This window comes from Rhipicephalus microplus, chromosome 2 (genome assembly GCF_043290135.1).
Source record: "Rhipicephalus microplus isolate Deutch F79 chromosome 2, USDA_Rmic, whole genome shotgun sequence".
NCBI classification, from domain to species: Eukaryota; Metazoa; Arthropoda; class Arachnida; order Ixodida; family Ixodidae; genus Rhipicephalus; species Rhipicephalus microplus.
The window spans coordinates 230,559,204-230,572,537 of NC_134701.1; the positions used below are offsets into that span (position 1 = coordinate 230,559,204).

The following is a 13,334-nucleotide window of genomic DNA, read 5'->3' on the forward strand; positions in this document are numbered from 1 at the left end:
GCACAGTATAACGAACCCCAGGTGGTCGAAGTTTCCGCAGTCCATCACGGCATATCTCATATCTCATAACGGTTATGTGACGTAAGACCCTCACTTTCAATTTACGTGTAAAACTCTGTTAATGTACCTTTTTCACGACCGAACAGCGCCTCCAGTGGAGATCGGTGGAGTCGAAACTGGTGGACCGTGGCCTCCGAATTCTTCCGTCGCGTACCGGTATAGAGAATATCGGGGGCCTCGTATTTTTTCAGGGTAATTTGCAAACCTGCGACGCCAGGTACCACTCAGTTCGAAACTGTCGCCACCCTGCGACAACCAAAAGACAAGAAGCGTGTGACGTCACACTGCCGCTGCGCATGCGCAGACTAGTCTCCTGAAGAAAGCCCATTGGACACTCTGAAGTCGAATTCATGCGCAAGCGTCATTATTTTATCAGAAAAGGCACAAAAAGGAAAAAAAAAAAAACCAGAGAAACAAGGTTGCGGAAAAGGACATATGCGGGAGGTAATGAGAAAGCGCGAAGGTCATTCCGAACGGCAATATGGGATGGCTAAGCCATGCAATGTAATATTCGTCATACTTTCAACTCCACGCTTCGGCGAGTCCATTTCGCGCCACGCGACGTAATTTGGCCTGTAATGGGCTTCACACGTCACGGAGTAAAGTACGCGTTTCGGACGTCATTACGGCACAGCTGGGTGACAGAACATCGTGAAGTGGACGTGCCAACGCCGCAACGAACACACTTATCGTGACGTCCGGCCGCGCTCTTATTCGCGAACATTGCAGTCTAGATTCAGGAAGGAAAGGATGACATACTTTGGCTAAGCAAAGAAAAAAAAAGAGTACGGACACTACGTCTTCAAGAAAGTAAGATGACGAGAGTCGACTATTAAAGAAAAACATGGTTGATGCCTGCGTCATGGGAATCGGTAAAGCATGAAAGTAAAAATGTGCTAAGCAGTAGTTTAATGTTTACTGTTCAATGGTATGGAAAGCTTGCGAAATGTCTATTGGTCTTTGACAGCTATAGAAACACTTAACTTGAATGCATCCACGTTACCGCTTAGTTATATGGACTCGCTCACTGGATTTCGTGCCGACCGTTTGTGCCCCCGCGATCTCCGACGACAGCGCAGCTCTGGCCGACTGGGCTCGCCCCTACGCCATCCCCTGACGTCGACGAGAGCTCTCGCCGAGTGGTGCCCCGTCCTCGGACTCCTGCGACCGTGCCCATCTTTCCTATCCCCTCGTACTTCCGTCGTGTTCAGTCATTCGCTGTCCCTGCGCCTTGCTCTCTCCTTCTTCAATCACATAAGTGCTTAGGTATACATCCCCGTACCGATGACTAACGTCCATAAGTAAGGATTAAATGAACCCTTACGGTCCAAGAAGCTTGTGGTAGCTGTAGTATAGTTAACGGTGGGAGTGGAAGCAGAAAAAAAAAATGATGTGACAGCCAGAAGATCGTGACTGATTGCACGCCAAGCTTGGCCTAAGGTCGCCTACTCACGGCATATTGAAGTTAAACAACACTGCCCGGCGAGAGAGAAACGCAAAAAACGTCGCGTCTTCCCTTTGGCCGATTGCAAATGTTCGCGGTAGAGTGAGCTATTTAGTTCACCATAGTTCGCGGGGAACGTGGGGAACGCGGCGAGTTCAAGCAAGACGAAGCCGGCGGGCGTCGCGTAACTGTTCGGTATGGATGGATGCTATGAGCGACACCAAAGCCTAGGATAAAGTCGCCCCCTGGAGGTGTGTTAAGGTGTTGACAAAATTGCACTTCTATTTAACGCGCCGAATGTGACGGACCCTTAGAAACGACGCGTTGGAGAAATTAATGCAGGTACCACGGTCATTATCACGGTGTAAGAAACATACAATGTATCTTACACCGTGGTCACGATGCTTTACTGCGCATTACCAAGAACGCTGTCAGAAGACAGTGGTAGATAAAAAAAGGCGTATTTTTAAAAGCATACATTGCATGCGACCATGGTGCATTAGATAGTGCACCTGACATCTGCTGTCCTGAACCCAGGGGTCATAAGTTCGAGTACCATTGATGAAACTTTCTTTGTATTCTGATCGTGCTTATTTTTTCAACGTCACTACCATGACGGAAATAAGTCACTTTAATCTTATTGGACCCCTGCATAAAACATTTTCGTGTTAAAAAAAAGGGACATGTACCAAGCTGATACACGACTACCGCAACGCATAAAACTTGGAAATGAACTCGAAGTAGTCAGAGAAGTGAAAATTAAAAGAAATAAAAAGAAAAATGCTCGTGAAAACCTTCAAATGCAATGAAAAAAATGCACAGAGGAGTTACGTAGTTCAAACGAGTTCAATTAGTGTGTACATAATGATTATGGCGAAAAATCGACATGAATATTAGCTAAATAGAGAGACAACGTTGTTCTAAAAACACTTGAAAACCACGAGAAGCAATAACTGAGTACCATGGATTCCGTTATCATCTGGAGAGCTCTTCAGTGTGCTTGCATAGGTATCGGTATAAGTGGGTAGGCGATCATTACTTCCCCATTAAGAAAAAAAAATGCCGTCGCGGGTGGTAAACCAACCGATGAACTTGCGCTGAGCTATACAGCCATGGAAATTGAGGCAGTTGGCTATATAGAAAAGGGAGGGAGAACGTGACAAGAGCGGTACAAGACGAAAAGGCAGTAGAGTAGAAAAAAGGCCAACACTATGCATGCCTTGCCTGGAAATCTCCAGTGCTGCTTAAAGCCTTCGCGCATAATACACGTTGGGAAAATACGTGCTCGGGAAGCGAAGCTCCTTTGCTTCCGCGTCGCGCTCGCTTCTTCCGCTTTTGTTGCGCGGGTGGGAATTGAGCGCTGCGTTCTCACGGACGCACCGACTGCGAGGGTGGACAGGGATGGCGTCGTACATATATGTACGCATATATATATATATATATATATATATATATATATATATATATATATATATATATATATATATATATATATATATATATATATATATATATATATATATATATATATATATATATATATATATATATAACAGACAGTAATGCCAAGGAGTGTACAGGGGAAGTTACTAGAACCAATGGAATGTAAATAAGAAGAAAGAAAAGTGGATGAAAAAATTAATTTTTTCATCCACTTTTCTTTCTTCTTATTTACATTTCATTGGTTCTAGTAACTTCCCCTGTACACTCCTTGGCATTACTGTCTGTTATATCTCATTAATATTGTGTTAAAACACGGAAATACGAGCCCTTAGGTATACACTTCTCTCCCTTATTTCATTGAACGAGGGTCTCGTACTGGCAGACTTGGTGTGTTTAGGTTGTATAAGAGGGACAATTAATCAGCTGTCCGCTCATAATAAGTCCACGTGCTACGTGACGCCAAACATGCGAATAAGAGTGTTTTCACACTCGTTGTTTGGCTTATAGATGGTGCTGACTGTCACTCCTACTTCTAAATTCACATATAAACCCCAAAAAGTGGATGGAGGGACGGCCGCTGTGATAGCTCAGTGGTTAGAGCATCGAACGCGTTATTCGAAGGTCGTAGGTTCGTTTCCTGCTCACAGCTGGTAATTTTTTCATCCACTTTTCTTTCTTCTTATTTACATTCCATTGGTTCTAGTAACTTCCCCTGTACACTCCTTGGCATTACTGTCTGTTATATCTCATTAATATTGTGTTAAAACACGGAAATACGAGCCCTTAGGTATACACTTCTCTCCCTTATATATATATATATATATATATATATATATATATATATATATATATATATATATATATATATATATATATATATATGCAGGGGCGAAATAACCTCGCAGTGCGCATAAGGCCGAAGACTCCTTCCATGGCATGTCTTGTCCGCTATCCTCAACCCACCTCTTTTTGCCGAGTCACCTCCCTACGTTCAAAAAAATATTTCTCTCTCTCTCTTTCTCTAACAGCGCTGTAGTTGCATTGAGCCGGTCGTCCGGGGGTACTACATTTGAATAAGCACCACAAACGTATTTTGCGCAGTGTGTACACACATGTTGGAATGGTGTGCTTAAAGCGACACCTCACCTTAAGAACAGCTAAGTGATATCAACTGACATAGCAAGAACTTGGAAAAATAAGCTTCTCATTTCACTACCCTTAATTCCTACTCATACTAGCATTGTCAAAACGGAGACATAGCCAGTAGGGTTGTATATATGTGTTCCATTTATTGCGGTTATCTGACACACTTTAACATATACTGCTAAGCCATATTCCTGCAATAAGTGCCGCAGTCTGTCTCCTTTCTCTTGTCCCTTGTTATTGGCACTGTTTTTTATGTGAATCATGTCGTACCAACTCGCCCAAGCAACCACGTTACCTGCATTAATCTTTTGTGTTCAGGTTCGAATTGTTTCTGCATATATACACGTAAAGACGCATACATATAAAGTAAATTGACGTCCTCTTCCTGAAAAGGATACCGGCTACGTTCCGGCGCAATTCTTATTAGATAGATAAATAGACAGACAGACAGACAGACAGACAGACAGACAGACAGACAGACAGACAGACAGACAGACAGACAGATAGATAGACAGATAGATAGATAGATAGATAGATAGACGGACAGATAGATAGATAGACGGACAGATAGATAGATAGACGGACAGATAGATAGATAGACGGACAGACAGACAGAGAGACAGACAGACAGACAGACAGACAGACAGACAGACAGACAGACAGACAGACAGACAGACAGACAGACAGATAGATAGATAGATAGATAGATAGATAGATAGATAGATAGATAGATAGATAGATAGATAGATAGATAGATAGATAGATAGATAGATAGATAGATAGATAGATAGACAGACAGACAGACAGACAGACAGACAGACAGACAGACAGACAGACAGACAGACAGACAGACAGATAGATAGATAGATAGATAGATAGATAGATAGATAGATAGATAGATAGATAGATAGATAGATAGATAGATAGATAGATAGATAGATAGATAGATAGATAGATAGATAGATAGATAGATAGATAGATAGATAGGGTTTAACGCTCCGAAACCAACACACGATTTTGTGAGACGCCGCAGAGGTATCTGCCGAACGTTTTGATATTTTCATCGAGTCTCAGCGCATAAGGTTTATTTGATAGATACGAGGGGTTTAACGTACCATAACCACCATATGATTATGAGAGACGCAGTAGTGGAAGGCTCGTGAAATGTCGACCACCTGGGGTTCTTTAACGTGCACCCAAATCTGAGCACACGGGCCTACAGCATTTTCGCCTCCATCGAAAATGCAGTCGCCGCAGCCGGCATTCGATCTCGCGATGTGCGGGAATTCTTATTAGCTAAAGTGGCAAATTTAATCAAATATAGGTTTAAGGTGAGAAGGCAGACATGGGAAAACATTGAGGCGGCCGGTATACGGTGTTTCGGCAGATAATATCCTTCCATTAAATATGTGCCACCAGAATGAACCCGGGTGCAATAAAGCCCACACTGCAACCCTGACGAAACGTCTCTTCTGTTACTTAAGACATTGAGAAAATATGGAGGGGGCGAGGGAGAAAGAGAGAAAATGACCGGAAGGCAATTTGCGTCAGGTGCACTCACCTACACACAGGCACATGCACAGCGCCACGCTATGCTCGCGCGAGCGCTGGCTCATTTCGTTCAAACCAACATAAGGTCGGGAATGAGCGAGCTTCCCTTTCCCTCCGAGGGTGGGTGAACATGTTTGTACGCCAAGTGCATGTGCACTGGAAGAAACACGCACACACACACAGCACTCGTAGAGCGTTGCCGCCGACGATCGCCGACAGGCACGGCGCGAGCCCACTCGCCGACAAGCGTAATTAGGCTTCACTCGAGGCGTGTCGTTCCTCGCACGCCAGGACTGCGCACGCTGTCGGACTCTTCTGCCAGCTTCACGCACACGCAGTCCCTCCTCCTCCTCAGCGAGGACTCACTTGCGCGCGCGCGCATACACGCATACATATACGGGTCGTTTCCTCTGCGTTTCCAAGGGGTTTCTCGCTTTATACATCCTTCATTTCCGTTTTTTTTTTTCGAGCGTTACTTTTGATGCCGCGATGTGTCGCTACACCTGAGAGAGGCCGCCTGGCGGCAATTTCCGGCCGTTAAGCGGTTCCTTTCGTTCTGCCCGAGGAACGTCTTCTCTTTCGCATCGGAAAATGCTTCGCTGGCACGTCTGAATCGACCAAGGACACGCTGTTGGTTGATGAGAGTCGATGCGAAGTCCTTGGGACGTTAACGTCGTTTGTACTGTGTCAGATGTACCTATGCCCGGAAGGCGAATGGCAGGAGGACACGGATTGAGTAATAATTGTTGCACTGCGCCACGATTGTGAAGCCTGAAGGCAGCCATCGTGACAGCAAGTTTCTTGTACCTTCGTTGTAAGTTGCTCCTTTAGCATGCACGGCTGCAAATGTCTTGCTTGTTAGATGCAACCCACACATCTCAGGTGAACCCCCCCCCCCTCCCTTTAAAATGAAAATAAGGAGAAAATATGCGTGTGTACGGGTGTGTGGGTGTGGGTTGGGGGGGAGGGGGGGGCAGCGGCTGTACTGTACTATTGTTCGGCAACCGTTAGAATAATAGAAAGATGAATTTATCAAATCTCATTCGTGGCGTCGTTTATTGGTATTTATCTCTGTAAATTCACACGCAACTTCTTTCTAAACTATCCCTAAGTTCTCTGGTAATTTTCGCAACGTGCCGGCTCTATCGGTCGTGAGCTACAATTGATGCTTTACGAACAAGCAAAAGCTACACATGCAAGATGTATGATAAGGAGCTTAAGTAGTTCAAAAGCATGCAGATACAAAGCGAAATAGTAGCCAGCAACCACATATCCTAATATAAAACACTGAAACGAAGTCGGCTGAATGGCAGTTCTGAGCAAGCGTGCCCCTAACTCAACTTCGCGTGCTCCTACACGCTGAGTTTGCCGATGCGTCGAGTCTTCAGTAAAAATGCGTCAGCTAGTCTTTCAAACCGCAACTAACTATTGCGCACTGCTCTTTCAAGCAGTGTTAAAGTAGCTAGATAATTTGGGACCATCGTTCGTATTTTTGTTCGTTAGCATTTGTAAATGTATGCCAATTGACATGTTAAAGAATGAATGTGTAAACGTGCCTCTAGGCACCCCGCATGTAAGGCAATTCAGGCAGTTCAGGATCAACCAGCGAAACGAAATTAGGTTCACTTACGCGAACGAGTGCATAGCACACTTTCATCTTTGTTCCATGCGTGTTTAAGTAAGACCGATAGCTTAATGTTGGCTGCCAGTGTATACTCTATGCACACAAAACTTTTAAAACAACATTTTTTTCTGGAAGACTTCATAACCAAACCAAAAAACGAAGAAACATCGTGCCCGACGAGCATGTTTAATATTTCTTTAAACAGATCAAGTGTACCAACGTGAAAACAGGGCATGGTGGCTTATGTGAAAATTGTGAGTCATAGACACCATTTAGTTATAATGTGTTCGTAGTTTAAGCTAAAAAAACGTTTCCGCGATAACAATTACTGCACAGTACAACAACTACAAAAAAGTTCAGTTGTAGGAATTTGTCGCATAAAAATCCTGCGGCTTCTGATCTTTCCGGGACTCCGCAAAGGCAGCCGACTCAACTCCGGGCAATGCAAAATTCTCTAAAGGTGGTCGCTGGACACCACGTGAACATGTCAACTCGCCGTCGAAAAATCCGCTAAATAAAGTATTTCTGTCTCTCGGGGCTATTCTATTTTGTGCGTGGAGAGATGCATCTACCTTTTTTTTTTTTCACGCAATACACAAAAATATCCGGGATCACAAATGAATCAACGACCGAATGACATGTGATGACAGACATGGAATAAAGGTGAGTGACATGCGAAAATTGACTTATGTGCACCACAGTAGTTTTAGGCGAACTAAGCGTTCGGCGGTTGGGCTCATGCCAGTAGTTGTTCGTAAGTTTTGTTAGATTTATTGGCAGGAATCTGTACGCTCAGAAATGACGTCGTGAGCCGCTAATCGCTGTAATGTGAAATTATAGGTTTGCAAACTCGGACATTAGATTCCAAGTCCCATTATCTGCATGGTAGTCTTGTACGTTCGGCATATCAGCCCACGAAAAGGTGCCACGTTCGGGCTGTCGATTTCGTGTGAATGCAGGCGCAATATTATCTTCGACAGTACAGGTTTGATGGCATCTTCACTGCGTATCCCGCTTCACTTATGGTGTTTGCGTAAAAGAGAAATGTTTATCGACAACGTACGAATACAGGCAAATACTGTGGTAACAACACTTACTTGACTAAAACTCACGTGACATGTGCACTTAGTCAGGGGACAGAAATTCCTCAACACAGCGTAATAGCTTGTCACGTGACATATTCCCGCCATAAACCTCGTAGAACCTAGTCACGTAACATTCTCCCGTCGGAGATCACGTGACTAAGTTCATAACATCCGTTACAGCTGCCACGTGATATGCCTAGCCAAGTCTAGCCGTACGTCGTAATACCAGCAAGAACTCAGCGCTGTAGCAAACGCCTGACGTTATTGGCCAAACTTAGATTGGTCGAACACTAACTCCCCTGATGGTTCCAGCCTTGCGTCCCTATAGTGCAGGCTGCGTTCTTTTTTCTTTTGCACTGACCTCTTTCCCACAAGAAATTAAGCCTTTTCTTGAAAATTTCTAAGACGACAAGGTTGCTCAGGTGGCTACAAAGTAATTCTAGTGGTCGTGACAGACGAGAGATGTCGCTCATTCACGGCATGAAATGCTTATTTAAAGCACGAAATCATCACTGGAGACCTACCGAACTTTCAAGCAGGAAATCGCAAAAGAAAAGATGTACGATAATACTCAGGGTAGTTCTCTGTTGTTCGAGGCCGGTAGTATTGAACACCAAAACGTACCGAGCCAAATACGAAGGCACAGACATGATATGTAGTGCAGGTGAAGAGGAGGAGGAAACGACTGAACATTTTATCATGTTCTGTAAAGGGCTCCACCCTATAGTCCGTAATAATGGCGCGGAATTTTTCAAAGCACTGGGGTTAAGGGACACTGCAGGCAAAATAGACTTTAAACGGGTAGAAAAACCTGGAGGAGGCTAACTGATTGGCGGCTACAATCAAGGCGTGATTGAAATTCAATCCTTAAACACATAATGATAGTACTTAGCTTTATGGCCAGGTGGCGTCAGCCACCGCCCGATCTAAAGGGCACAGCCAGATACATACATTCATCTATCCATCCATCTATCCATCCATCCAAATAGGGTTCCTGGGGGCACACGCATAGAGAAACCCTAGCATGAAATTGATTGACTGTGACGTTGTGTATGTGCTCTATCTCACACTCTTTTATATCACTCCATTTCTTTCTCCGGTGTACACGATAACGTATATATCCGTATTTATGAGCTATTTAGCCTCCCTGCCTTTCCCATCTCTTCTATTTAAGTCCACTTCCTCACAGACAGTGCTGTCGCAGCTAAGTTCAAATCCAAGTAACGTGACAAGCACGTCATGTGCGATTTCTTACGAGTGCATCATCAGCGCGCTATTATTGATCGGGGATCAGACGTTGAGCGACAGTGCTGCACCTGCCTCGACTGCGGAGAGATCGGAAGACATATCGCGAAGCACCTCATCTGGAACATCTAGGCACGAGCCATCACGCAACATAGTGGGGATAGATCGTCAGCTATGAGGTGTCAATACGTCCTGGAGGATTGCCGCGCTGCCTGTAACTCTTTCATTGCTTCGCTCACGGAGGGCTTACGCGCCTGTGGTGGATTCCCCCTTCTGCCAGCTTTCTCTTCAACTAAATACCTCACCTCTCGGTCTCCTTCAAAGGGGCAAACAAAAGTGTCATTATTTCATAACGAAACCTTTTGTGATCATCATCATAGAGAAGACTAACCTAATCATATAGGAGCTGCAAACATGCAGACTAAACAAAATGAGCACTTCGAGACACACTGCTTTACTGCATCCCGGCATCGACTGAAATGTAAAGTATACTACGAAGTTCATACGACAACGAACTACCTATTAGCACACTTCCGGTGATTACGTTGGGCATGGATTTCTTCTGTGGTGATGCCTCGGCAGGAGCTTGCAGAACGCGTTAGAACAAAGTATGTTCGGCACACTATATTCGAAAAAGACCGCTATGAACGATTCTTCTGTAAGTCAGGTTTTTAACAAAAGAGAAACTAAGAAAACACAATATCAACAATAGCTGGCTTTAGGAACAATCAACCAGCACCCCTACGCGGCGTCTGCGCAGTACCGTTGTCTCGCGAACTACTACTCATAGCGCGCACTAAAAAGGAACGATGTGACGACGTACAGCGCGTGTACTCACCTTCGAAAGGACGTGCCGTCTTTGATTTTTTTCACGTGACGACGAGCGTTGTCAAGAGCTCCGGTACACTCATTTCTTCCCAACACAGGTGAAGATCACTGAACGGTAGTTAAAAAAAAAAAAAAAAAACTCGAGGAGCGCTGATGTGACGCGGCGACAATCGACGAAGCAGAAGACGACGTCAGCGACAATGAGCACACACACACGGTCGTCGTCTGCTAGCGACGACGTGGTGGCAGTATCCGTCTCGTCCGATGAAGAACGGGCACATCACTGATGAAGAAGCCTTCTCCAGCACGCCGAAAAAAAAATAGCGGGGCAAGGGATGGGTGTGCGATACCACGAGCACGAGCAAAGCGAGTCCGTCCCGTGCAAGACCGGGCCGCCGTTCTGCTTGTTCGGGGCGCAACTGTGCCGAAAGTGCTTGTCCGCGGCCCTCCCGCCGCGATTCTGAAACAGGTGGAAGGAGGCAGCCGCCGAACGGAAATCTTGTCCGGCGTGAATAAGCTGTTCCGAGAGGCGGCTCACGAGTGAGGGGAAAGGCCGAGAGAAGGGAAACCAGGTTGCGTCGTCGTCGTCGAGGGCGGTCTCCCATTGGAAGCCCCCTCGGAGGCGAGAGCGGCGTTCCACCGCCACCCAGCCATGCACTTCGCACTACCCGAGGTCCGAAGCCAGCAGCGAAACACACCATCAGGCAGTTCCTGTGACGCGAGACAGCATGACGACGATACCTAGCCCCCCCCCCCCCTTTCCCCTCTCTCATTTACTTTTCGTTGAAGATGTCGGGACGAGCATCCGGTGGGGGGTTTTTAATAAGTGCCAGAAAGAAGGTCCCCCTATTGCACTCTCTTTCTCCGAATAAAAAGGTGCAGTGTTGTCGCATAGAAAGCTCAACTCAGGTGCGGGGCTGAAATCTGACGAAGCAGGCTAAACGTTTACTCGGCTATCATTCAGTGCAAAGCCAACGAGACACCTGCGAGCTCACGAGATTGTAGCCGCTGAATGCACCTAATAGTTCGCCTGCGTTAAAGACTTATACGTTTCGAGAAGTGTTCGCCTCTGATTAGCTAACACCGTGCAAAGCTTCGACAGTGATGCACGGATTTATCGAGACAGGGTACGCCTGGCGTGCGCTCCTATTATCGCCGCCACCTCAGCGTCGTCATCATACTCCTCCTTTCCCAACTGTGACCCTATCATCGATACATGGCCACGTCGGAATCCGACCGTGACGCAGCATTGGCGATTCGAGCAGGGAATACTGCACACGCTTTCTTGTAATGTACGGCGTTTCTTTAGTGAACGTATCGCCGGCACTATAGTCTTGAAAACTTCCACAGTCCTCCGGTCAAATGGAGCGAGTAATGATCGGTCGGCCCTGAGAAGCGAAGGGACGTACTGCTTTGTCCTGGTGCGTGTCTAACATTACAGGTGTTCGAAAGCTTGGAACGATCAAGCAACTCTGATAATTAAATGTGTTCCACAACAGGCGGCAGTGGTGAGCCAGTGCTGGCGATAACGGGGAAGCAGTAGGCCGTAGACGTACTTTAATTTTATTTATAATACACACAGGAAGAAAAGAAAAAAAAAGTCGTGTGGACTCTGAGTGGTGTTGAGGCGGGGAGCAGCTGATATTGTGTAGGTGACTTAAACTAGATGTTACGTGCCAAGTCCATTATATTGCACTTAAACTACCCTATGTGCGCTCACGCTCCGTAAAGTTTACCAAGATACGTATATATAGAAAAGCGAGTCCCTACGCCATGAAAGTAAGCAAACGCAGTTGGCTGGTCCATCCGTACAACTCCTCTTCGAATTGGATAGCGGCGTATGTCCCACCGGACGCACGCTTCGGCGTCCATCGAGCACGAAATTTTTTTTCTCGTGTTTATAGAAAACTGATAATTATACCTACACAGGGCTTACGTGCCAAAACCACGATATGATTACGAGGGACGCTGCAGTGTAAGGTTCTAGAAATTTGGACTCTAGACGAAACGCTCTCATGACTGCGTGACAATGGGGCACGGTAAAAAAGGCCAGACAGTCAAATTTTCTGGAGCCCTCCAATACCCAAATAACCGTATCACAATTTCGACACGTGAAGCCCCAGATATTATATTATATTGAAATGAGACCACCACGGCTGAAATCTAATCCGCAACTTTCGGGTCAGCAGCCGAGCATTGTATTTACTGTACCACAGCGGCGGACACTCGTAAGAAACTGAAGCGCCTCGGAGAGATGTCTTTCGAAACCACTAATATCACAATGACGAAAAAGAGCGAAAAGTTGCTTAGCAGTCTGATTTCATTGATATGCAGGGTTTAAGGTCTCAAAACCAGCATATGATTATGAGAGACGCTGTAGTGGAGGGCTCCAGAAATATCGACCACCTGGGGTTCTTCAACGTGCACCCATATCTGAGCACACGGGCCTACAACGTTTCCGCCTCCATCGGAAATGCAGCCGCCGCAGCCGGGATTCGATCCCACGACCTGCGGGTCAGCAGCCGAGTACCTTAGCCACTAGACCACCACGGGGGGCTATTCAGCTTATACAGGAAAGAGCAACAAGTTACCAGTACTAAACACAACTTGTAGCATGTGGATTCAAAATCACGTTTTCGCTTACATATGTGCTATGTCGCTAGAGCCACTTGAGCGTCGATTTCTCGTCCATTGTACCATTGTTTTTCCCGTACAGGAACCGCTGTATCCGGACACGTTTTATTCTTTGATTTGGCTGAATGAAGAAGGATAACGAATCATCGACGCAAAACGTTCTTGGTGTACTATGTCAACAATTTGTGGACGCTAGAGGCCCGTGTACTGTTCGATGTCAGGGCACGTTGAATATAAACACTGGATGTGGGTCGAAATTTCCGGAGCCCTTCAC

General features: G+C 45.8%; 1 protein-coding gene across 1 annotated transcript in view; it reads right to left on the reverse strand.

The window, feature by feature from the left end:
- LOC119170301 (ras association domain-containing protein 10) overlaps positions 1-11,203 on the reverse strand; it is a 63,454-nt gene extending 52,251 nt beyond the window's left edge. Inside the window, exon 1 of the mRNA XM_075877143.1 lies at positions 10,437-11,203. The gene's annotated coding sequence lies outside the window, so the exon portion shown is untranslated. The remainder of the gene's footprint in view (positions 1-10,436) is intronic.
- Positions 11,204-13,334: the final 2,131 nt, after the last annotated feature.